The sequence below is a fragment of the Camellia sinensis genome, chromosome 11 (assembly GCF_055761805.1).
Source record: "Camellia sinensis isolate YWXY chromosome 11, ASM5576180v1, whole genome shotgun sequence".
Lineage (NCBI taxonomy): Eukaryota > Viridiplantae > Streptophyta > Magnoliopsida > Ericales > Theaceae > Camellia > Camellia sinensis.
Window position 1 is genome coordinate 95,398,670 of NC_138971.1, and position 27,515 is coordinate 95,426,184.

At 37.1% G+C, this 27,515-nt stretch overlaps 1 pseudogene; it reads right to left on the reverse strand.

Moving 5' to 3' along the window:
- Positions 1-263: 263 nt before the first annotated feature.
- LOC114256308 (transcription factor MYB106-like) lies at positions 264-19,536 on the reverse strand (annotated as a pseudogene).
- Between the last annotated feature and the right edge of the window lie 7,979 nt (positions 19,537-27,515).

The following is a 27,515-nucleotide window of genomic DNA, read 5'->3' on the forward strand; positions in this document are numbered from 1 at the left end:
AGAACTGTGTTGTCCATACTTTCTTTGACTTCTACAATGTTGTTGTTTGATTTTCCCAAGTTAGGGATCAAAAGTTGTTTATCCGAGAAATTCAATGTTGATGTCGGCGCCTCTAGAGTTCCGGTGATGGTGGAGCCATTTTCTTTGAGTAGTGTCATTAGCCATGCCCCTTTACATGCTGTCAGTACATCCAGACATAGGGGTTGTAGCGATAGTGGTAGTGGTGGTAGTGGTGGCAGAGCATTAGCTTTGTTGAGGATAAGTTAAGCTGAAGAAGAAGAGAAGGATCTGAGGAGGGTGGATTCTCGGACGATTCTAGCAGCTCTAGCCTCGGCTGCAAGTTGAGCGCTCTCCCACTGAGCAATGTGGCTGAGGGTGGTGGCAACTTTTAGTTGGCTAGGGTTGAGGGAGTCACTCTTGGGCTTATGAGTCACTGGATCGATACCCATTTTGGTTAATCTTTTCTTGAGATGTGAGTTCCAATAGTTTTTGATCTCATTGTCCGTTCTCTTGGGCAAGTGAGTTGCTATGGCAGACCATCTAAATATAAATCAAATATACTCTCACACTATTATTAAATAGAACAGTTATACTATGCATTTAGAATATGAATGAGTAATATTATACAAAGAACAAAACTTAAATTTTTTCTTATAAGTATTAGTAAAGATGTACTAGTCTTGAAAGAAAAATTTGTTTGCATAATGTTTCCAAAAATAAATATGTCAAAATATGCCAATCAGATTAATTCTAAGTGTGACTCATCACACCAAAAATTGAATTTAGAGACAAACTTCTCTCTAATTCTCAGTCATCTATTGTTTGCCCTTTACTCGGTTTGTTTGGGTGTTCCGTTTTAGTAATATTTTATGATCATGTGTATAGAACTCTAGATTATATTTATGATTTTTCTTCAATCAATTGACAAAAAATAAAAAATAAAATAAAACAAGTTTAGTACTAATAATAGTATAAATAAGATGTACCCTGTAGTATAGCTTCACAGCAGTAAACTATATATGGTAGGCCATAGATGTGAATGTACGCTTCGTGTAGTAAACATTTGTTCATAAATTCGACTGCTCTGTATGTTAGAGGACAGTGGTTCCTTTGAATAGACACTGCTCTGATATGATACATATGAGTGAGGAAAAATTATTTAGTGATATAGAATATTATGTGGTCATATCATTGACCATTCACAAATTACTATACTCACTGTTACTCTTCAATCACTTAATATAAAATTGTGAATTTCACTTTGTCTACCAATTATAACACACGTAGGACACAATGTGGCTCCAAATCACTTCTCCATGAGTGAGTGACAATGGTTAATTAATTAATTATTTAATACATTGTGTTAACAAACAAACAAAAAATATGCATATAATTCATGTGTTTACATCATCTTTCTCATTTTCGTGTTTAGATCATGATCCTTTTCTTTCTTTTTCGTGAGTTATGTTATATAAACAGAAATATATATACATATATATATATAATTTATATTTTAAAATAAAATATTTATTAAAGAGAGATATTTATAAAAATGTCATTAGTATATAATTTTAATAAAGAATTTTATATTAAAATTTTAAAAATAGTATTTTCCTTTTTTGATCTCTCAAAAGCAATGTTTAGCAAACCATTATGCCCTAGTATTTATTTATTTTTAGCTAATTAATTTATAGAAAAAAGGAAAAAAGGTATTATAAAAAGTCATGAGGAATACCTCGAGTATTTTTGTAGTAGTTAAAAATTGTCTTGTAACTCCTCATTAGATCACAATCTTTAGCAAGACAAGAAACATATGATATGAGTCCGTCATGTATCTTTTTTTCATATGGTAAAATATCGTATATCGTACAATTTGGACAATACTTCGTATGCAGAAGAACAAGTGTTTTCTTGATCCACAAAGAAAATGAAAATCAAACTTACAAGAGGATAATACATCAATAATGAGAAAAAGAAAAAGGGTGCAACAAGTATTATAGCAAGAAAAATCGATTCCACATTAGACTGACACTGAACAACAAACCTAATCATATGCAAACATCATGGCAAGGTTGTTGAGAAACCACCCAGAAGCACAAAAACAAATGACAACTCAGCAACAACACCGAAAGAGCACCCATTTACATACAAAAATAGGGCAATCATAACCCAAACTAGTACTTGCAGCAGCAAGCAACCAACAGCTCCACAGCACAAGTGTTACAAAAATATTTATTCATAAAATTTAAAATATTTGTATATTTTTTATTGTGCACTAGTTAACAAAAAATGTACAACACCACTGATATATATTTTTGTATGAAAATTTTATTTTTATGTATACACAAAAAAAATAAAATAAAATAAAATAAAATAGAAAATGAATGAGCAACACACAATATGATATCATTACTGCTGTAGTATAGAACAAAAATGTTAAGCATACATGTTTTTATACGAAATATATACACAGTATGAATGGGGTGGCAAACAATAGTAATATGACGATCTTTTTTTAAGTAAATAAATATAAATAAAATACAATATTATGTATGATCTTTTATATTCAAATTTATCATTGAATATATAAAAAAAATAAAATAAAATAAAGGAAAAGAAAAAGAAAAAGAAAAAAGGAGTTGAGGAATTAGTGCATGAACTGATCATGGATAGTGATTAGAAACATTTTATAAGAAAATGGTTTAGGGTTGCAGACCTGTTGCCAAGAAGAGCATGGAGTTGAGGAGAGGAGATCTACTGTCACCATTCCTGTTTATTATTGTGGTTGAAACCATCAACATTTTGCTGGAAAGAGCCAAGCATTTGGGTCTAATCAGAGGGGCCTCTGTAGGCTCAAGTGGTCTTAGGCTTACCCATTTACAATTTGCAGATGATACTATTTTGTTTTGCGAAGCTAAACCGCCGGGGGGGGGGGGGAGGGGAAGTAGCCAATATAAAAAGAATCCTGAGGTGCTTTGAAATTGTATCAGGTCTTAGGATTAACTACAATAAGAGCGTGGTTTGTGGGGTGGGAATTCCTGTTGAGCTGGGCCAAGAGTTCGCTGCAAGTTTGAATTGTCATCATCAAATCTTGCCTCTTAAGTACTTGGGTCTACCATTAGGTGCCAGCCCAAGTTGGAGAAGAACTTGGCAGCTGTAGACCGCCCGAACTCCCTCTGCGCACCCCCCTTTCGGAGAGGGCGCGGATTGGGTTCTAGCTACTACAGTTCGGACTCCTGTCACGGTTCTGAATCTAATCTCACAAAGTGCAATGTAAGACTGATAAATTACCAAAGAGTCCAAATCCGGCAATTGGTTTTGAAAAAATCAATTTTAATCAAGAAAGTGCCAAACATAGATTACTTTTCCAGATTACAGAGTCGCCACCTAAATATTTTATTTGTGAAAAATTTAGAAAATCCTGACTCATGCCTAAGGCCACGTGTCCATCATCACCAAAGTTGCCTCGGCTTAGGAACTTGGGTATGAGAGGGGAAGGTCCTGAAGTGAGCACCCCCGCTCGCCCGATCAAAGATCGACCTCTACTAAACATGATATGTTGTTTTAAAAACCTCATGTGTTCTTATTCCGGTTTATTGGCTAACTTACTATGTGATGTGTACAGCATACAAGTATAGACTCAATTGCAAGAATTGGAACAAAACATCTCATGTTTGTTTTTCGAAAATGGTTTGAAAATACTGCTCACAAGTAGGCTAAGATGCGGATTTGCCACCCTCAAGTGGGCTTAAAACTCACATTTTGATGAATTGTTCCAATTCAAGTAATGATGCCTTCATCCATGGGCATTCATGTAGTTAATCATTTAAGCACATAGCCTCATGGCAAGCATGCTAAACATGACAATCGCTTAGACACATGCAAGGATGCTAAAGCATAAACACTTACAGTGTACTCCGAGTCAAAGCAGAAAACTAGTTAGAAATAATGCATGATCCTAACTATGTTAAAATGCCTAATGCAACACATGCAAAAATGCAACTAAGTAGGCTCGGCAATCTAAGATGGCATATGAATGCAACACTTTGATACACGTATTCAAATAGGTATTGAAATACGATGCAGTTTGTATGATGCGCTGAGCGCGGTGCATGCAAGACAAATGAATGATGCACGCATGAAAAGCATAAAGTATGCTAATTGAAAAATGCCCTAAACTAACCATCAAAAGCTGATAAGTAAAAGGGAGAAAGAAATGGGGCTTGGAAGACATGCACACACGCACGCACCCTTATTACTGCATTTGCCCTCTCGATGGAGGGTCCGAATACGAGCTAAGCTAATCCAAGGTAAGCTAAGCAATTAATCTAATTAAGCTAATTATACTAATTATTACACAACCGAATTGAATAACTAGCTACAACTAATTATTACATCACTTTAACTAATTAACAAATTAATTAAGTTGCAAAAAACAAATGCTAACTAACAAGTAAACATTTAAACTAAGCTGCTCCAGCTCTGTTTGAAGAAGAAAAGGATGCATGCTCGCACTCGGTTTCTCTCCTCGAAACACCTTCCGGTTTGCTCTTTCAGAGGCTCTGTTTGTAGGGTGTCCTCAAGAACTTGCTGCTGAACCTTACCAAATCATTGCTGGGGAATGCACCAGTGGCCTGCCAGCCATGAATGGTGACTGCCAACCCTCCTGTCGGCCAAGGATGTGCAGTGCCGGCTACCGATAAAGAGGTGCCACCCATCAATAAGGCACTACCGGACATTGATGTACTGAAACTCCATTCTGCAACAGAGCTCAAAAGAGAGGAAATTGAGGGTCTCCTAAGGACATATATGTACCATACCCCTCCATATCACCTCAAAACATCAAGGGAGAGGCACCGTTGGATCCAAAACCATCAATCAAGCATCTCAATGCATGATGGCCAAAGATCCAACATGTACAAAATCAATAAACGCATGACAAATAAGACACTTAGACCATCTCCTTATCATGAGAGATCAAAGGCAATGGAGACCAAGGGAGATTGGCTCACTTCATCACTTCAAGTATGGAATGAACTAATCCACCTTGTTGTAGACACCCCATTTTTGACCGTCCTCAAGACTTGGACGTCACCGCTTGAACACTCGGTGATCATCCATGTTCGTGTTCGTTTTGAGTTCTCGGAGGTCTCGGCTACGCGCCTTACCTCAAGATCTCCTAACTTGGGTGTTTTGTGCTTGGTCATGGACCAAACACTTGTGTTTTTGCTTCAAAGGGCAAAGAATGGCTTGTTAGTCATCCCCACACCTCACCGGCCTTGGCTTGAGGCCACCGGCCCTGTTTTGTTGCTACCGGCCATTGGTTATGGCCGGTCAGCATTGTTTTTGGTCGGTCGGCCGTTTGTTTGGTCAATCGGCCATATTTTCTGGCCAGGGCTTCTTTTTTTTCCTTTTTTAGGCATTGTGCATGCCAGCTGTGCCAGCTGGAGCACACGTACCTGTCCTCCATACACGTGTATAGAGGATTTACACCCTTTGCACCTTTTTGCTCTAGCTTCTTGAGGAAGCTTGAACCCTTTGCTCTAGCTTCCTCAAGAAGCTTGGACCTTTGTCTTAGCTTCCCCAAGAAGCTTGAACCTTTGTTCTAGCTTCTTGAGGAAGCTTGACCCCTTTGTCTTAGCTTCTCCAAGAAGCTTAGGCCCTTGTTTTGTTCTGTAAAAGAGGGCCTCCCTTCTCCTTTAGAGGGGTTGAGCAAATCAGATATATATCAGAGATATATATCACATATAGCTCTCTCTCTCTCTCTCTCTCTCTCTCTATATCTATATATATATATCTCCCCCTCTCTCTAGATTGTGTGTGTAATAGTGGTCAAAAGTGTATTTTTGTTCCTATTTTTGCACTAAGGCACCTAGTGTTACACCATACTTCGGTTACTGAGGTGTTGATGGACTGGTTTCAGAGTTTTTAGGTTGGTTTTGATCAGAGGAAGGGGCTGGGGTTGGTGTTCTTGAAGTGTTCTTCAAGGGTGAGCACTATTGCTTTATATTCCCCATTTTTGTACAAGCTTTTAACCTATCTTGCATGTTGTTTTGAGCTTTGTGTATAACTGATAAAAGTTCTAATTTTTCATGTTTAAGATGTTTCATTAAGGTCTCTTTTGTGTTTGGGGTTGTCCACCCCCTCTTAGGCCTTGTCTGGCCTCTTTTTGTGCCTTTCTCTTTGAGCTTTGGGACCCCTTTATTTTAACCTTCTCACCACTGAAATCCAAAGGATTTTCAGTGGTGGAGAAGTGGTTTTGAGGTCATGTATAGGGGAGGGACACCCCTCTCCCTTTGTGTCTCATTTGCTTGCATTTAGGGCTCATAAAGGTAGCATGTGTGCATAGCTATATCTGACTCCATTTCAGAGGATATTTGGTGTTATTTTATCATGTTAGACCTCTGTTCCATGTTGGTTTGATGGCTTATTGCATGCATCATACACTTGCTTTGTAATCCCCTTTATTGTTATAACATGTATCATGCATTAGGCCCTCATGCTTCCATGTTTCGGCTTCACTTTGTGAAGTTTTTAGTCATGTTTTAACATGTTTAAGTTCTATTTGGTGTCAATTTGGTCATGCTTGCCATGCTTTATATAGCCTCTTTGCATTCAAGCTTGTTGGCTTTGGGTGTGTGAGTCATTAGCATGCTTCATTTGAGCTATTTCAGTGATTTGGCATCACTTGTCATCATAATTCAGTCCATGTTTTGTGGCCACACACTTGCATTTACCACCTATTCTATACTTTGGAGAGTTGTTGTTTCATGCTCCTTATTTGGACCATTGCATGTGCCTCCATGATTTGGTCTTTGGAAGACCTTCTCATCGGGTTTTGGGGTTTGTTTTTGTGTATTATAACTCTAATTTTATTTGCCTAAGTCATGTCATGTTTGGTTGTAAGAGGTGTAATGCATTTGCCCTTTTGGGCCTTGTATGCGTCTTGTTTTGTGCCCTTCTCTACAGCATGTTTTGGCTTTATTCCATATGAGTTTTAGCTTCATTTTGGTCTGCCTTGGGACTGTTTTGGTTGCTTTGACCATTTGGGGCTTGGTTGACATAGTCATGGTTCAAGTCCCGTAGCTATCTTTGAACCTTAACTCCATGAACATGCCATGTTTGCATTGTGTAGTCGATTTGGCATCATTCTTCATGTGATTTCAGAGTTTATTATAATGCCATATCCTTATATTTATCACATCTCGCTCATGTTTGAAGGTTGTGCATTGTGGCCTAGTTGATGAACCAACATGTGTGCATGTTTATCTTGCATATTGGTGTCTTAATTTTGGTATTTTGGCCACTATTTTGGGGCATGGCTGAGGCCTCCCATTTCGGTTTAAGCCCACCCTTGTACATAGTTGCATGTTTGGCATGTTGCATCTTGTTACATCATTTGCATGCTTGCATTATATCATGTTTGCATGTTCTTGTTACATTGGCTTAGCTTGCATGTTAGGTTACATTGCATTGTATCTTGCATGCTTGGCACATTTTACATTTGCATGTTTAGGTTGCATCGCATTTGGCATGCTTTGCTAACTTAGCCCCATATTGCATACTTGAACCATTTTGCATATTTGAGCCATATTGCATACATGCATTGCATTGTGTTTGGTTTGGGGTGTCAAACCAAACATGATGTATGAGGTGTGTTCGTACTTAAAGTGACGAAATATGCCTCAATCCTCAGTCGCCGACACTCTTGATCCCAACATGATAGAGTGTGTAGCATTCATTTGTTTTCGTTGCATTCATTTTATATTGATTTACAAACTTGGCACCTTTGGCCATCATGCATCGAAATGCGTGATTGGTGGCCCGAGGACTGAGAGCCATGCTCCCTTGAGTTGATTGCATGATAGGGAGAGTGGCTATGCACACATTGCCTTGAAAATACCTTGCCATGCACTGTCTGTCCTCTACTGCTGCAAAACCAGTGTTCTGCAGGAAGTAATAGCTGGTCGGCCACTTTCAGTGCCGGCCGGCTACCAAAGTCTAGCCGGTGGTTCCACTTTTGTTTGATAACTGTATTCCAGTGGCTGGTGGACTTGCATTATGGCCGGTGACATCCCACGATGCTATGGGAGTGTTCCAAAAGCATCACAAGTATTTTCACAGCTTTCAGAGGTGCAGAACAGTGCTAACAGAGGCAACAGTGGCATGGCAACGAGTTTCCGAGCAAGACAAATTGAGCATGCATCATCCAATCATTTCGTGGCGGAGCTGCGGCGGCCTTTTGAAACTCATACTTAGTCTATTTTGTAATTAATTTGTTAATTAATTAAGGGTCTGTAATAATTTATTAGCTAGAGTAGTTAATTATTTATTTGGTTTGTATTATTCTTTTGGACCCTCCGAGAGAGGGCAAATTTGTAATAAGTGTGCGTGCGTGTGTGAATGTCTTCCAACCCCACGTCTTTCTCCCTTTTATTTACTAGCTTTTGATGGTTAGTTTAGGACATGTTTCAATTAGCAAACTTATGCTCGCATGTTTGCATCATTCATCTGTTTTGCATGCACCGGGCTCGGCGCATCATGCTAATTGCATCGTGTTTCAATTCCAACTTGAATACGTGTATCGAGTTGCCACATTTCACATGCCATTCTTAGAATAGCTGGGCCTATTTTAGTTGCATTTTGCATGTGTTGCATTAGCCATTTTAACATGAACTAGGATCATGCATGATTCCTAACTAGTTTCTTGTTTTGGCTTGGAGTACTAGGTAAGTTTTTATGCTTTAGCATCTTACATGAGTGTGATTTTTGCCATGATAGCATGCTTACCATGAGGCTATCTGCTTACGTGATATAAACTGTCTGAATGCCTGTGGGTGAAGGTTGCGTTGCTTGAATTGGAATAATTCGTCGAAACCCGTGTTTTTAGCCTACTTGCGAGTAGCAAATTTCAATCCATTTTCAAAACAAACGGATATGCGATGCTTTGATCCAAATCAGGCAATCTAGGCTATACTTGTATGTTGTGCGCATCACATAGTAATTCTAGGTTAATAACCGGAATAAGAACACATAATGTTTTCAAAACTCGATATCATGGTTAGTAGAGGCCAATCTTCGATCAAGCGAGCGGGGGTGCTCACGAAGTGACCTTCCCCAATCGTAACCAACTTCTCGAGCCGAGGCAACTCTGGTGATGACGGACACGTGGCCTTAGGCACGAGTCAAGGTTTCCTAAATTCCCCCAAAATAAAATATTTAGGTGGCGACTCTGTATCTGGCAAAACAGTCCATGTTTGGCACTTCTTTCTAAAAATTAATTTTTCAAAACAATTTGTCGGATTTGGACTCTTTGATGATTCATCGGTCTTGCATTGCACTCTGCGAGATTAGATGCAGGACCGTGACATTGAGTCATGAACTGTAGTAAGCCCAAAAGAACAAAACGGGATTCCCTCCTAGGACGTTCGGGCGCGTCTACACTTGTGTTCAACACAACATCCGATTGAACACAATGCAAAGCAAGCAACATGACATGCAAACAACATGCTAATCTTGGCATGAAATGTAAGACTCTAATATGCAAACACTCATGCACAACATACTAGAACACTTAAGCATTAAAAGCTAGTGAAAGACACAACACTAGAATCATGCAAAGCAATGCTCGATGGACTAAACCAACACCAAACAGACCCCATGCATGCCAAAACAGTGGCAAAATCCTGCTGGAAATGAAGCACCAAAAGCTACAACAACATGCTCATGCATTGGCTCGCAATCTAGGCATTAAACACAACTCTCAAAAGCTCTCAAGGAGTGAAAGAAGTAAGAACATGACACATGTATACACTCTAAAATAACATGTTAAACAATGCCCAAACATGCAATCATCACAAACATAATACGGTGCTCAAAACTTAAGACTAGCTAAGGTACTTGCACCATAGCCATATCAAGCAAGCCCCGAAGGACCAAGATCACTCAAATAGTCCTAAGGCAGGCCAAACCAATGCTAGAAACATGATGAAGGGTAGCCAAAACAAGCTATAATGGGAGGCATGAAGCATGATGCATGCAGAGCCAATGAGTGGGATTACACTACACATACCAAAACCAAGTAAGAGGTGACTCTACCAACAAAAATCAGAGTTGTAACATGGCAAAGTAACACCAAAAACATGCTGAGATGCTAGCCCCAAAGCTTAGGCAAGTATGCATACATATAGGCTTATAAGTGAAGCATAAGGGTCAACCCTAAAGCATAACAAAAGGGCGATAAATGCAAGAATATGGCAGAGGTATATGATCTGAAATAACATGCCAAATGATGCCATGCCATGCAAAAAGCTCAAATGTGACATGCTAGAGTTCTCAAAGCTGAAGGCTAGCAAGGCCAATCACACTAGAGCCATACAAAGCAAGGCATGCATGACCAAAATCACTCAAATCAGACCTAAAGCATGTTAAATCAAAGATAAAAATGTGCTGGAGTAGAGCATACACATGCTAGAATGATGAATCAAAGCATGAAGCATGTTAGGCCAAAGAGCATGATTGCACTACAAGTACCAAAAACAAGCAACCAATGACCAAATCAACCAAAAAAAAAGTTATGGTAGATCCAAAAAGTCACAAAAATATGCTTGGACTCAGCTTAAAAGAAGTAGAAAAGCATGCTCAAGTACGAAGCCAACAAGGCAAGGAAGCAAGACAAGAGGAGAGGGGACCACCCCCTCTCATTTTGGACCTCAAAAACACCTTTCCACCACTAAAATTCCTTTGAGTTTCAGTGGTAGAAAGGCCATGCAAAGGCCACTACAAAAGCTTCAAGGAATGGCACCAAAGCTTAATAAATAAGGCATACAAGGGGGTGAACACCCCTAACTCCCACAAGGCCTCAAACAAACATTTTAAACACTTAAAAATAAAGCTTTTTGTAGTTGAAAGTCAAGCCTAAAACAAAATGCAAAGGTGGCTAAGATGGCATACAAAGATAAGCTTAAAAGGGGAATACACTCACCCTTGAAGAACAGTAGCAAAGCAAGCCTTCCTCTGACCCAAAACCAGCCTTTTGAGTCCAAACAAGACCCTCGAGTACCTCAGCAACAAAGTGATGGTGCTTTACTAGGTATTGTAGTGCAAAAGTGAAGAGAAAATACACTCTAAGACACTATTAAGCACAATATAGAGATAGAGAGAGTGTGAGAATTCCAGAGAGAGAGAGATATTTTGTCTCTAACATTTTGTCAACCTCTGGAAAGGGGGAAGAGCCTCCCCTTATATAGAGCAATGCAATGCAAAGCTTGCCTGACAAGCTTGAAATGGCCTCCATCCCTCCATATACGTGTATGGAGGATGGCTCAGTGAAAAATAGCTGGCTCAAAAGATCTAAAATAATATTTGCTAAAACAAGGTGTCCCGTCGGCCATCAGTGGTGGCCGACAGTGCCTCACCGATGGCCGGCAGCCTTATCAATGGCCGGTGGGGCCAAATCCAATGTCGGCAGCCTTTTCCCTATGGCCGGCAGGCCATCACAAACAACAATATGAAGGGACCAAGGCATGGTCCAAAAATGAGACAGAATGGAAATAGGGTTTGGAAAGTGCAAACCTGGCATTCCGTCGCGAGAGTTGAGCGCTCAGCGAGCAATCAAACTTGTAATCGGATGTACCTGCAAGCACATCCAAGTCTTGAGGACGATCAAAAATGGAGTGTCTACAGCAGCCTGTGATTGATAAGTGCAAGCTTCGTCTTGCTTCATGGAAGAGAAAATTTCTATCCTTCGCTGGGAGATTGACCTTGATCAAATCTGTCCTTGCGAGCTTGCCTATTTTTTTATCTCTCTCTCTTCAAAATGCCCAAGATGGTTACAAAAGAGATTTAAAGAATACAATTTGCTTTCTTATGGGGTGGTTCGGATCTAAGAAGGAAAGTGCATTTGGTAAAATGGAAGGATGTCTCCAAAAGTAAAAGCTTTGGAGGGCTAGGTGTTAGTAGAGTAAAAGTTATGAATATTTGTCTCTTACTAGAGTGGTAGTGGAGGTTTGGTGCTGAAGAAAATTCCCTCTAGAAGGAGGTGATTTGTGGAAAGTATATTGAGCAAGGTAGGGGTTGGTTCCTTTCAACAGTTAGGGTCAGCAAGATGTCTAAAATCTAGGGTGATATTGTCAACATTGTTGCCTCTAGGCCAGAGCTTCTTCACTTCTTTAGGAGCAATGCAGATGTTTTGATTGGTGATGGTCAGAGAGCTAGATTTTGGATTGATTGCTGGTCAGGTGGGTTTTGCCTCAGAGATGAGTTTCTGAGACTCTACTTGCTATCAAATGCCAAAGATGGGTCTGTGTCTCTGTACCATTCCAATATAGATGCTTTTGGGAATTGGGTTTTTAATTTTAGAAGACCCCTCTTTGCTTGGGAAGAAGAGAAGCTGAGGAGACTGTTAGTCCACCTCAGCAGCTTCTCTCTGCTCAGAGCAAATGTTCCGGACTGTTTGAAATGGAATGCTACTCCATCTGGTGTTTTTAGTGTTTCTTCTACCTATCACTGATTTGAACTAGGTTTTGGTCCTTCTTGCATGGTCTCAAGTTCATTGTGGAAGAATGCTGCACCACGAAGAGTTCAATTTTTCAGTTGGTTAGCTTGGAGGGATAGAATTAAGACTGCTAGTTTCTTAAGAAAGATTGGTATACTTGACGGCAATGTGGATGTTTGTTGTATTTTTTGTAAAGAGATGGAGGAAACTTCTATTTATGTACTACTCCATTGTCCTTTTGTTTGGCTGATTTGGTCTTACTTTGTTAATTGGTGGGGACTGCAATGGGTTTTACCAGGTTCAGTTTAGGACCTGCTGGATTGGTGGGCTGGGTGTAGGCATACTAAGATGGTAAAGAAGATATGGAGTGTAGTTCCTTTGGTAATTTTATGGTCAATCTGGAAACAAAGGAATGATTGTGTGTTCAATGGGGTGCAACCCTCTCTTGATGCTTTATGTGAAAACATTAAGGTCAGAATTGCAGTGTTGGTCAAGTCAGCTTTTACCTTGGATTACTCTGCCTATGACTTGATCTACAATCTTAATCAGGTGAGAAGGTGCTTGGGCCATAGGAATCATGCCTCAGTCTGAATATGGTGGTTTTGGAGAGCCTACTGGTTCTGAATTACTATGCTCAGCAGTGACTGTAGTGAGGCATTGCTTTGTTCCTCTAAGTCTTGCTGTTTCATAAAATGGGGAGGTGAACTGCTATGGTCTGCTACATTGGACTTGTGTATGGTGTTTTGCTAGATTGCTGTATTGCTGTTTGGTCTGCTCTGTATTGTTTGCAATTGGTTGGTCTGCTCTGTATTGCTGTATTGATGTTTGGTCTGCTCTGCGAGGTTGCTCTTGGTCAGCTTCTATCCCAGGTGACTCTGCACTACATCGAGGCTGCTGATTTGTTTGTGATGCTGTTACTGCTGATATGTTTCTGGTATATCAGTTGGGTTGCAATTGGTTTGGTGCTGGTGAATAAAGATAGTGGAGCTGCTGTAAATTAGGATAGTTCTATGGGTTGAATTTCTCAACTTCAGATTATGCTGCTGTAAATTAGGATAGCTCTCACAGGGGAGTTTTTTGGGAAGGCTGAATGGTTATGCCTGCTGGTCTGCTATTGCTTTGTGGCTGCACACTCATGGTCAATTTGGATGGTTTGGAGATACACTCTCTTATTCATGCTAGTCTTCAAATACACTCTATTGTCCTTATTGTGAGGAGGCCTGGAGCACACTCTGTTGTCATGCTTTGCCTTATTGTGAGGTTGGTCTTTTGATGTTGGAGATACACTCTTTTGAGTTTCACTCTTTTTCTTCGTTGGTCTCTCACCAACTGGGAGGTTGGAGTTTTTTTAGCTCGAAACTCCTCTTTATTGATGTAATTCTTCATACTCTGTATGTGCTTATCATCAATAAAGTCTTTTCTTTTGTCAATCAAAAAAAAAAAAAAAAAAAAAAAAAAAAAAAAAAAAAAAAAAAGGTAGAGCATGGAGTTGGATGATGGACTACTCTTCCTGCAAGCTGAACTTACCTCTCTTCATATCAGGTCTTAGATAATTTGTCCACCTCAGTCTACAGCTCTTCCCACACCTTTGCAACCCTATCAACCACACCCACAACCACAATATTTACTATCAAACATATCTACATCCACATATATATCCAATCACTTAGTCATCGTTTTGCAGATCTTATCAACCCATTTTCTTAAATAAATAAGGGTTGTTTAGCATGTCAAATTTTTGTCAAAAAACTAATTTTAGCCATTGTAAAAAGTTATTATAAAAAAAAATTAAATATGACAAGCCAACGAATTTATTTATGCAATAACTTATTTGTAGACTTGTTTTAAGCCAATAAGCTAGTTTAAAAGTTGAGTGCCAAAGAAAAACCTTTTTTTTTATAAATATTTTTATTAGTAAAGTCATTTGTTAGTTGTTGGATTAGTTTCTGCAAAAATTAAACGTCCAATCTCTCTCTTATAAACATCTAAGTGTTACCTCCATGTCACTATTAAGTCACAAGACCATGGGTAAAAAAATATAAAATGTTGTTGTCTGTGTTTGTGTGTGTATATATATATATATATATTCTAGTTGTGGGTAAACACGTGATGCTTATGTAAAGATTTATAGTTTATAAACGAAAAAAAATGAAGAGAAACCATAATATTTGAATCAGTTTGATTTTTTCATAAACAGTTTGAGTGAAATGAATGAACTTTTCAAAATAAGAAAAAGATGCCATGAAGACAGTGTTCACACAAATTGACGTATACACGTTTATATAATAGTATATACATATACAGACCTGCTTTTGCAAGCAGGGCAGGCCAGTTTCCATGACCATGTTCTTCAATGTATGCCAAAAGCTTTTGATCTTCTTCAGGTGTCCATGTCTGTTAGCTTTTGATAAAGCTTTCTCTAGAATGAACTATTATTTTGTATTGAATTTTTCTCTCTTATTATTTCATATCCTTTGCCCATAGGCGTACGCCCTTTTATATAGAGAAGGTTATACATAAGTTCAATGAATAAGATTCATGAACCTAAACAACCTTGCAATTAACTAGGTACATGAATATAATCTAGACAATGTACTTAATAAATATAAAATACATGAATATAAAAATATATGAATACAAAGAATGTATGAACTCAATGTATCCATTGCATGCAATGTATCCAATGTATATAATGTAAATATGGCATTAATTTTAACACTCCCTCTTAATGCCATATTGTGTGACACCCAACATTTCTCTAAAAAATTCAAACTTGTCCCATGGTAGAGCTTTGGTGAAGATGTCCGCAACTTGATCTTCAGTCTTGCAATACTTGATTTGAATCTCATCATCTTCCACAGCTTCTCTAATGAAATGCCACAGCAGATGATAGTGCCACAGTTTGTTGTTTCTTGGATGACCATGAAATTACGCCCGATCCTAGAGAAAATGCATACCCAGAAGTGCTTCTCATATCATCAACACATCCGGCCCAATCACTATCACAAAATCCAAGTAACTTTGTATCAACAAATTTCTCATAAAAAATTCCATAATCAAGTGTACCTTAGATGTATCTCAACACTCTTTTTGCAACCCCAAAATGAATTTGGCTTGGACTGTGCATGAACCGAGACAATAAATTTGTAGCATACATGATATCCGGTCTTGTAACAGTTAAGTACAACAAACTTCCAACCAAACTTCTATAACAAGATGCTTCAGCTTCTTTGCTTCCATCTTCCTTTGACAACTTTTCATTCACAATCAAGGGAGTAGCAACTGCTTTGCAATTCTTCATTTTAAATTTCTCAAGAAGTGTTTGAGCATACTTCTTTTGGTAAATAAAAACACCACCATTGTTTTGGTAGATTTCAATGCCTAAAAAATGATGCAATAGCCCCAAATCACTCATTTCATATTTCTTCATCATCTCCATTTTAAAATCTTCAATCATTTTTTCATCACTACTAGTAAAAACCAAATCATCAACATAAAGTGAAACAATGAGAATACCGGTTGTACCTTGTCTCTTAATGTACAAAGTTGGCCCACTTTTGCTTCTTTGAAAACCCTTTTCATTGAAGTAAGCATCAATTTCACTATACCATGCCCAGGGTGCTTACTTTAGGCCATATAAAGCCTTTTTCAACTTGAACACTTTATCTTCTTTGCCTTTGACAACAAAGCCTTGAGGTTGATCAACATACACCTCTTCTTCTAATTTTCCATTCAAAAATGCTGATTTTACATCAAGTTGGTGCAAGAACCAACCCTTTTGAGCCGCCAAAGCAATGATAGCTCTAATTGTATCAAGTCGAGCCACAGGAGCAAACGTTTCTTGGAAATCAATTCGAGGATGTTATGAATACCCTTTTGCCACAAGTCTTGCTTTGTTCTTTTGAATAGAGCCATCTGGATTGAACTTAGTTTTGAAAATCCACTTCACACCAATTATTTCTTTTCCTTTCGGTTTCTCCAGTAGCTCCCAAATCTTATTCTTCTCAATCACATGAATTTCATCTTCTATAGATTTCTTCCATGCTTTATCCGTAATTGCCTCTTCAAAAATTTTAGGTTCAACAATGCATAAATTGCATCTTGCATACACATCACTAAGACTCCTTATATTTCTTGGAGTTGACCTTGGAGATGAAGAACTTGAACTTGGAGAAGATTCTGAACTAGTAATTGGTGACCCTCTTTGTGGAGATTCAAGAGTTTCAACATCTTCAACTTGGGGACTTTCCGATTCTTCATTGAAAGCAATGCTTTGATCTTGGACTTTCTTTTCCTTCCAATCAAAAGCCGCCTTCTCATCAAAGAGAACATCTCTACAAATAATCACCTTCTTTTGATCCAAATTGAAAAGTCAATAGCCTTTGGATTTCGAGCTATAACCCACAAAGATGCATTTCTTACTATTTTCATCAAGCTTGTGCCTTAATTTTTTTGGAGCATGAGCATAACAAATACAACCAAACGCCTTCAAGTGATTCACCGATGGTTTCCTTCCACTCCAAGCTTTAAATGGAGTTTTGTCCTTAAGAGCTTTTGTAGGACATCTATTCATCAAGTGAACTGTTGTATACACGGCCTCACCCCAAAAAGTTTTGGGTAGCCCCTTCTCATGTAGCATAGACTTGGACATCTCCTCTATGGTTCGATTCTTCCTTTCTGCCACACCATTTTGCTGTGGAGTGTACCCAACAGTCAATTGCCTTTCCAATCCAATATCTTCACAAAATTTCATAAACTCATTTGAGTTGTATTCTCCACCTCTATCACTTCTCAATACTTTCATCAAACAACCACTTTGTCTTTCAACAAGATTTTGAAATTTCTTGAAGATAGAGAAAACTTCACTTCTTTGTCTCATGAAATACACCCAAGTCATTCTAGTAAAATCATCAACAAAGATAATGAAGTTCTTGTTACCTCCATGAGTTGGTGTATCCATGGGTCTGCACACATCAGTATGGAGAAGCTCCAATGGTGCTTTAGATCTCCATGCTTTCTCCTTTGGAAATGACTCTCGGTGATGCTTTCCAAGTGCACAACCTTCACAAATATGTTGCACTTCATGAATGGTTGGCAACCCAAAAACCATAATCTTTTGTTGTAGATGCTTCAAGCTTTGAAAATTCAAGTGCCCAAATCTTCTATGCCAAAGCCATGAATTATCAATCACATCCATCTTCAAAACCGCATTTTTGTTATACTGGAAAATGAGAGGAAAACTTCTATTCTTCTCCATCTTGATTTTTGCTACAACATGGCTTCCCCCCCCCCCCCCCCTCAATGTCAAAAATTTTGCAAAAATCGTCTTCAAAGTGAACAAGATATCCATGCTCCATAAGTTGTCCAACACTTAGCAAATTTTGCTCCAAATCTGGAACTAGGAGAACATCGGAAATGAATCTTGTACCCATCTTGGTTTCTATAGCAATAGTACCTTTTCCTTTTATTTGGACTAAGGCACCATTTTCCATTTTTACTTGAGAACTGGAGGAAGCATCCATTTTCACAAAAATGCTCTCATCTCCTGACATGTGATTGCTACATCCACTATCAAGAAACCATACATCCTTGTTTTGATCCGATACCTTATGACAAGCATAGAACGTGTGCCCTTCATTTTCTTGCTCCTCGGAAAAAATAGTTTGTTGAGTGCTCTTGACTTGGCAGTCCTTCTTGACATGCCCAAATTTGTTTCAATTGTAACATTTTGGCTCTCCTCGAAACCAACAATCTTTATCAACATGATTGCTTCGGTTGCAAATTCCACACTTTTGTTGAGTGGACTCTTCATTTTTCTTTCTTTGAAAGTTAGACCTTCCTCTTCCTCTTGCATTTCTCGCTCTTCCGGTTGCATTTCTTCTTCTTCCTCTTCCTTGGGAATTAGAGGTACTAACATTAAGCTTGGATTGAAAGGCACTTTCAATTGACTTTTCAGATTGCCTACTCAACATTTGCTCAAATGTTTTAATTGAACCCATCAAATCTTCAATACTCAAATCAGCAAGATCTTTAGTTTCTTCAATGACAGCAACAATAGGATTGTATTTCTTTGGCAAACTTATCAAAAAAATTTCAACAACTCTTTGATTAGTAATATTGTCCCCATAAATTTTCATTTGGTTTACAAGTTCCATAACCCTAGAAAATAATCCTTCAACAATTCCATTTCCTTCATCTTTAAATTTTCAAAATCTCTTTTCAATGATTAAAGTTTGATGGTTCTTACCTTCAAGTTGCCTCTATACTCTTTTTGAAGAATATCCCATGCCTCCTTTGCTTTTGTTGCATTGATAATTCTTGGAAAGATTGCTTTTGAAACTCCTTGTTGAATAAAAGAGAGAGAGCCTTTGAATCCTTCTTCCCTTGCTTTTTTAATTGGTTCTTTTCGGGATTTGTCAAAGCTCCTTCATCTTCAGGTTCCTCAAACCCATTTTCAACAAGATCCCAAAGATCCGTATAGACAAAAATAGTTCTCATTTTCACATACCGAAAATCAAAATTTTCACCATTAAAGATAGGAGTAGATACATTTTGATTATTGGAATTCGCCATGGACGTCAGTTTGTTCTTCTTCGGGGCTTATTTTCCTGTATCTGATCTCTACGCCTAGCTTGTTCTTGACCCAACCAAAGCTCTGATACCACTTCTGTTAGCTTTTGATAAAGCTCTCTCTAGAATGAACTATTATTTTGTATTGAATTTTTCTCTCTTATTATTTCATATCCTTTGCCCATAGGCTTACGTCCTTTTATATAGAGAAGGTTATACATAAGTTCAATAAATAAGATCCATGAACCTAAACAACCTTGCAATTAACTAGGTACATGAATATAATCTAGACAATGTACTTAATAAATATAAAATACATGAACATAAAAATATATGAATACAAAGAATGTGTGAACTCAATGTATCCATTGCATGCAATGTATCCAATGTATCTAATGTAAATATGGCATTAATTTTAACAACGTCCCTCTCTTCAACCCCACATTCTCACAGCATGGTGACCTTCCCATTGTCCCTTTTATATATATATATATATATAGAGAGAGAGAGAGAGAGAGCTAACTATCTAGCCAAAAAAAAAATGCTTAGAAACAAACTCAAAGCTAGTGGAAGCGAAATTGGAAAGCGATGTGTGTCTGGTGGGAACGGAAAGTCACCAATTATAATGATAATGAATTAAATGTGCCGTACATTAAAATTTTAAGACCAGTACTACCCTGACAAATATTATTCAAAAATATATCACCTTTATTTTTATTTTATTTTTTTTATAAATATTCTATTCAATTAGTCTAAAAAAATGAATGGTTCAAATTACTAATTTTTTTACTTTTTAGACGTACCTAACATAAATACACTTAAAAAGGTATAATATTTGTAAAAAAAATCTTTAAAAAATTCATAATGGTTTGAACTCATTATTTTTGTATTGTAACTTTTTCACTTAAGAGAATACAAAATCACTCAAACCTACCTTAAAAAGTATAATATTTGTCAAAAAAAATCTTTAAAAAATTAATAATGGTTTCGGCTCATTGTTTTTTTATTACAATTTTTTCACTTAAGAGAATATAAAATCACTTAAACGTACCTCAAACGTGGTTAGGTCGCACTTTAGTAAAATTAAAAACTTGTTTTTAATTATCACTCTGCTCTGGCTAAGGTCTTCCTTGAGTTATATTCTTCATTTTTACTTGAAAGTGGCAAATTAGCCAACCGGTCAATTTTTTGGCTGACCGGCCAAAAACTTGGCTAGCCGGCCAAAAATGATGGTTAGAATTAATTTAGTTCACTAAAAGATAAAATAGATTAAAAAATTAATAAGATAAAATGTTACGTCCAAATTATAATCATTTTATTTTTTCTTTCAAAAAAGTTTCAAAAAAATCAAAAATTCATCCCAAACGAAATTTTTTAACCATGTTAAAATAACTATAAAGCTAAGTTAAAAAAGAAAAATCCAAACAAAGACTGTATTTTTATTTTTTATTTTATTTTTTGTTTTTTTTTGTTTTTTTGTTTTGATCGAGAAAGTTTCATGGAGAAATAGTAATTTTGCAAGCCTGACCCTGCGATTAGGGGTAAACAGAGGATATATCGATCCGCTCAAACCAACCGAACTGATCCGATTCGTCACCTTTTGGATGGATACGTGATGACAAGCGGACGGTTGCGGATTGATTTTTTTCAATCCGCCTAGTTTTGGACGGATGGCGAATTTGAGGTTCCTTTGGCCGCAACCGAATCGCCAAACCGCGAGCACCCCTAGTAATTTGTAAAACTTTGTATTTTCAATTTATTTAGATATTCTATTTGTGTATTCAATTGAAAAAAAAAAGTTTAAATATTCTATTAAAAAAGAGTTTTGAACTTGAATATATTTTTTGAATTGAAAAAAATAAATGTATTATTTATCTATGTTTTTTAGTTTTTAAATCTAACTCTAAAAATAATAAATAAAAAAGAGATATATGCTAGTTAGTTTTTGTTTTCAAAAACAAATATAAATGTAATAGTACAGAGGCATACATCTCTACTACTGCTTTGTTTATGATTTTGGTGGTTTAAATTATTTTTTTATATTTTAAGAATCACGTGTTGTAATACTTTATGTGAATGAGACATGCTGCAATTGTAATATGTGGATGAGGCATACAGTGATTGTAATATTCTAAAATTTTAAACTTTCTTTCTTTGGATGAGGCATGCATTGATTGTAATATTTTTTGAAGTCATTGTCTATAATACTTTTTTTTTCTTTTTTTTAAGAAGTACACAAGTTGAATTATGTTGAACATGTATAAAATTTTAAACTGCCAAACCAATTCGCATCCATCCGCCAATCCGTTCAATCCACGTCCACTAGATTAGCGGACGGATATGGATGGATTTTTTCTAATCTACCAATCTGGCGGACGGATGGCAGATTGAAGGTTTCGTGGCTACAACCTACCCGAGCCCACTCCTATCCACGATAATCAATTGACACTCAGATTTAATTCAATCCAAAGGATGAGATCCACACTAGGTAACAGTGGATTCTTGACTCAGTCTACAATAAAAATCTTTGAATTTTATGACGGAAATGTAATATATTATCCAAAATCTTGAGCCTCACATGTGACATGTACTTGTGTTTGTTTAAAGATACTTGGATTGATATTTTCTCTTACATACATATTTCTCATGGGAGAGATAATTGAACCATTGAGGGACTAATGTGGCCTTCTAATTATGAAGTTAAAATACTAAATATTGTCAAATTATGATTAATCATATCACATTGTCTATGTCAAGTGATTTTAAATAGACACAAAATAAAATAAAATTTTTTTTTTCTATTGACAAAAAAAAAAAATTATTAGCATCACTTAATTCAAAAGCATTGTAAATATGAAAGAGTAAATTGTTCAAAAGTCCAAATTAAGGAGGGTATAAGGCATTAGGTTTAGTGTATATTTTTTGTTCGTGAAAGATTCACCTTTTGTGAAATAGTTTGGTGAGAAATTTTTAATTTATTTTGAAGGACATTTTGATTCCAATTTTACCCATTAATTTATCTGTTGATTTTTTTTATCTATTGACTTTTGTTGTCTATCTTTTCAAATTTTTTTCCTATCTGTTCAAAAAATTTCCCTATTAGTTCAATTATCTCCCTATATGTTTAATTTCTATGGGTTTCTTTCTCTATCTGTTCAAATTGGATAGGTTTCTCTTTGTTCTTACCAGTCGAAGCAATATTACTTAAAATATTTGTTCATTTTATCATTTGTCCAAAACTATTGCCCCCCTATCTGTTCATTTGTGTTAATTCTTGTTTTAATTTTTATCTGTACAGATTTATTTGTTTAAAATTTTTGTCCATTTTTTTATCTATTAAAAAAAAATTGTTCAATTTTTTTCCTATATATTAAAAATATATGTTGGAATACTTTGCTCCCTAGATCTACAACCACCACAACAACAACAATAACAACAAATCAACAACAATCAACTACACGCACACACACAAAAAAAAGGACACATATACAAACACACACACACACACACACACACACACACACACACATACACACACACACACACACACAGAGAGAAACCATAATCGTAGAGAGAGGAACGCATGTTATTATTTCAAGATAGGAGTATGGAAAGGGATTCTCATAACCCTAAATGAAAATATGAGAGTCAAATATTTGAAGCTTTGATTCTCAAATCTGTATTGAAACAATAACATACTTGCCATTGACTATCATCATCATCACCTCCTCCGTGATAGAAAAGTGGGAGAGAGTTGTATACCAGTTGTGATGGTATATAAAGAGATGAATTAACTGAATAAATATTCATTTTATTCAATCACAAACAAATTATGCAAAACAAAGCTATCTCTCTACTAACTCTCAAATTATTTACTCTCTTAGAATTCTCCTTATCTAGAGATGTTGTGTTTCTCCCTGGAGATTACATGTTTCTCTCACTCTATCTCAAACAAAGTGCACAATGTTTCTTCATCCTTAAGCTTCAACAATGGAGCTTCCTTGAAATTTCATCTTCTTCTTTATTTTGGCTTCCTCTTCTCCTCTCTGGAACTTTCCAACAGTCTTTTGCTTGTTTTCCTCTTCTTTGGAATTTCCCTTCACCAAGCTCAAATTGAATTTGTCTTTCCAACATCCCCTCTCAAACTCAATTTGTTGGATTCTCTACACGATACTTCATATCTGCTCGTGGATGACCTCTTGTTTGGTCTTTGTAGACAATCCTCTATTGACTTCTATCTCTCTTTGAACAACCTCCTGTAACGCCCTCAAAATAATACATAAAACCCCACATTCTTGACATGCATTGATATAAGAGAAATAAACACTTTTCCATTCATTAGAGTAATCCTTACAAATGTATTACATGTTGACAACAAAGTAAATGCCCAACGGCTTACAACTTTCCAGGCCAACACTTGGTTACACAAAAGAGAGTACTAACTCATATCATATTAAGCCCTTGGCCTGAATTTACATGTAATAGAACAAAAGATAACAAAACAACAAAAAGAGTCTTCAACTCCCAAAACCTTCCAAGCTATGTCCTTGGAGGTGGCATATCACCTAGACCTGAAAATGATGTCCAATATAGGGTGAGCCACAACCCAGTAGAGATATACTAAACCAAATATAAGCAATGACTAAAACAATATCATTTGATAGATGGTTAACACTTATAAACCAGTTATATCACAATACAGTTCCATGACATTAGTGTCTATGTTACATTCTATTTTCCTTTACTTATCCGAATCATTACATATACATGGCTCAGAACCTGGCCAAACAACTCAATGAGGCTATAACACATATACTAACACTTCCATATTTCATAATAGATACACATATTTGTTGTATCAATACTTCAATTTAATACACGTATTTGTTGTATTAATGGAGTCCATGCCCTATCTCCTCTCAAACAGGTTTGAAAGTCCATTCCCTATCTTCCCTCAAACCATGGAGTACATCCCCTATCTCCTCCCATACAATACACATATTCCAAGTATATAAACAATTATCATATACAGGGATCACTCAATACACATATTTAATGTATTATTCCAACCGTCATGTTCAATGACATATTCAATGTGATTAGTTTCAGTTTTCCCTAATCAACATACAGTGTCTACAACAATCAAGACTATCCTCCACCGATAGCCCAAAGTAGTTATTTCTAAAATGAAAATAAATGCATTAATTAGATATAATATCAACTTACTCCATAGGTGAGTGATTAATTTATCCAATTACACCAATCAATCCCATAATTTTCCAATTTCATTATTCTCAACTCAATTTCCATATTTCCACATTTTTCCAAAATTAATTATACAAATTAATTTAGTTCATAATTAGGGCATTCTTCCCCCTTTATCACATCTCAACCCAGAGGTTCAAATTCAACAATACAACAACATTAATTTCATTTTTTGTTGGTCTCAAACACCCATAGAATTTAACATTTTGAAAATCCCCTTTTCTATAAATTACAAATCAAACCCTAACTTTTCCAAAAATTACCCAACAACCCCAACATATCAAAATGCCCAAAATTTATGACAAAACTCGTAGGATGGAGTAGGGTATCCCTACCTTAAATGAAGAGCTCAAATGGAGAAGATGATCAAAACCCGAAGTGCTCCAAATCCCTGATTTTTCAGATTAAAATGTAGCCCGCACAACCCTTTATCTTTCTTACAAAGAACTTAGGGTAGAAACACTCAAGAACTAGATCAATCCGTAGAGAGAAGGTAAGTGTAGAGAGAGGAGTAGTCGGATCTAGGGTTTAGACAAAAGAGGAGATGAAAAAGTGAAGTATAATCCCGCTGCTGCCTACTGATATAACACAGGCTCGCACAAGCGAAGGATTGGTCGCTCGAGCGACCAGACACAAAGAACCCTCGCTCAAGCGAAGAAAGTCTCGCTCGAGCCAACAATTCAAAGCTTCAGGTCTACAACCCAGAAGCACGCTCGAGCGACAGAATGCTCGCTCGAGCGAAGAAACCCAAAACATAGACCTCGCTCGCTCAAGCGAAAGACAGCTCGCTCGAGCGAAGAATTGCAAGCTTCAGGTCCAGAACCAGATGCAGACGTAAGCTCGAGCGAAGGACTTCTCGCTCGAGCCATCAGATACAAAACTCAACTCTCGCTCGAGCGAAGGAACGCTGGCTCGAGCGAAGGATCTAAACACAGAGCTCGCTCGAGCGACAAAGTCCTTGCTCAAGCGAAGACACCAAAACTTGGGCAGCAACCATTTGCTCCCAATCACACCCAACCTGTAACAAACCTGCCCAACACATCCTATAACTCAAAAATAAGGAATTAAAGGATGACATCAATATATATACAACAATAAGCTCCACGGAACCTAAGTCCGGATACAACAACCAAATGGGGAAAGACAGGGATCGCCATACCTCCTGTTGTTCGTGGCTATCAACCTCATGTTGATATCTTCTCTCTTCAATGTCTTGGAGCAACTACCTGCTTGCTTGTCTCATCCACAATATATGGGATGTTTTCTATCACCTTTCTATCATATCTTCTTTGTTGTATTCTTCGATTCCCTCTTCGAAAAATGTTTTTTCACTTCATATCTTCAAATAAAATCTACAAATTACAGGTATGGAATTTGCAAAATCTGACAGTACGAATGTGTTCGGAATATTTCAAATAGTTAAAAAACACTATTGAATCATTGCGATTGGACTCCAGACGGCTTAGATTTAGCCAAAATAGATTGGATGGTTCAGATTAATAGCTTCAACTCAATCGCAAAGCACTAAATAATTTCTCTTGAATGTTCTGCAACTTCAAAATTCTGGGGAAGACAAGTGCTATGTACATGCTCAACTTCTTGGTAACAATATAGGTTTATTCAGAGTTCGTTTGAGTCGTTCTTTACACCGTCAGAATTCTCTCGACGAGTACTTTAATTCGGTATACTCAAAACTAAATTTCGATAACTCCAAAAAATTTCAGTTTTCGAATGTCACAATTATCAACGAACTTCAGTTACTTCTTGACTCTTCTAGTTGATGGGTCTAGACTCCTTCAGTCGACACGAACCCTCTGGTATATTCAGATATCGATTTCAACACCTTCAAAATCTAGACAAAATTGAAATCAACCTCTATTCTTCTCTGTTTCTTTCTAATTTTTGGCCCAAACTAACTTTGATACCACTGATAGAAAAGTGGAAAAGGGGTGTATACCGGTTGTGAGGGTATATAAACAGAGGAATTACTTGAATAATATTTCTTTTATTCAATCACAAACAAATTATACAAAACAGAGCTATCTCTCTGTTAACTCTCAAATTCTCTACTCTCTTAGAATTCTCCTTATCTGGAGATGTTGTGTTTCTCCCTGGAGATTATATTTTTCTCCTACTCTATCTCAAACAAACATACAACCTATTCAACAATGGAGCTTCCTTGATGTGTCCTCGTCTTCTTCATTTTGGCTTTCCCTTCTTCTCTTTGGAACTTTCTAGCAGCCTTTTGCTTGTTTTCATCTTCTCTAGAATTCTCCTTCACCAAACTCAAATTGAGTTTGTCTTTCCATCACTCCGACCATTGGAGTACTGTGAAAGCAACATGACCTCCAAGAGTAGCGTCGAGAGAGACGTTGGAAGCAGCAAGTTCCGGCAACAATTTTAGCATCTCAAATTTCTTGTACTCGCACAAACAAATCGAACACATTGAATCGTTGATTCCAGCACCTTTAGCCTTTGAGAATGGAAACCTAGGGTACGAATTGATGACCGCTTGATCAAGCATATGACGGTGTTATCGTTGTCTTCGTTGTCGTCTTCGGCAATGAAGATTACGCAAGGGAGAATGATGTCGTTGTGGTGGAGGTTGCCGAATCGGCGACGTAAGAGTAAGAGAGAGGAATCGAATGGTGACGCAATACAACGCGGTGAGAGAGAGATCGATGGCGAGGAGAGAGAGAGAGAGAGTCCAGATCGGTGGCGACGAAGGAGGTTGACAACGATAGAGGTAATTAGCAACGAAGATGAAGATGAAGATGGGAGAGAGAGAGAGAGAGAGAGAGAGAGAGAGAGAGTGTGTGTGTGTGTGTGTGTGTGTGTGTGTGTGTGTGTGTGTGTGTGTTAGGGTTTGGAGAGAGACAGAGTAAGAATGGTTGTTTGGAAATGAGAATTTCTATCGTGTCTATGATATATATAGGGGTATTTTGGTCATTTTGCCTAAACTTGTCCTTTTTGACAAAGTATTCTAATGCCTGAACTTTTGGATAAAGAAAATTCAAAAATAAATTTATAGCCTAAACGTCCAATATAAAATAGGATACATAATTTGAAAAATTGATAACTTATAATAGGGTTGTTGGTGCACATTATTTGTGGTGTTTATAGTATTTTTAATATTTAAAAAAAAAATGGTACTAAACTGTTCGATGCCCTTTCTATTTATAAC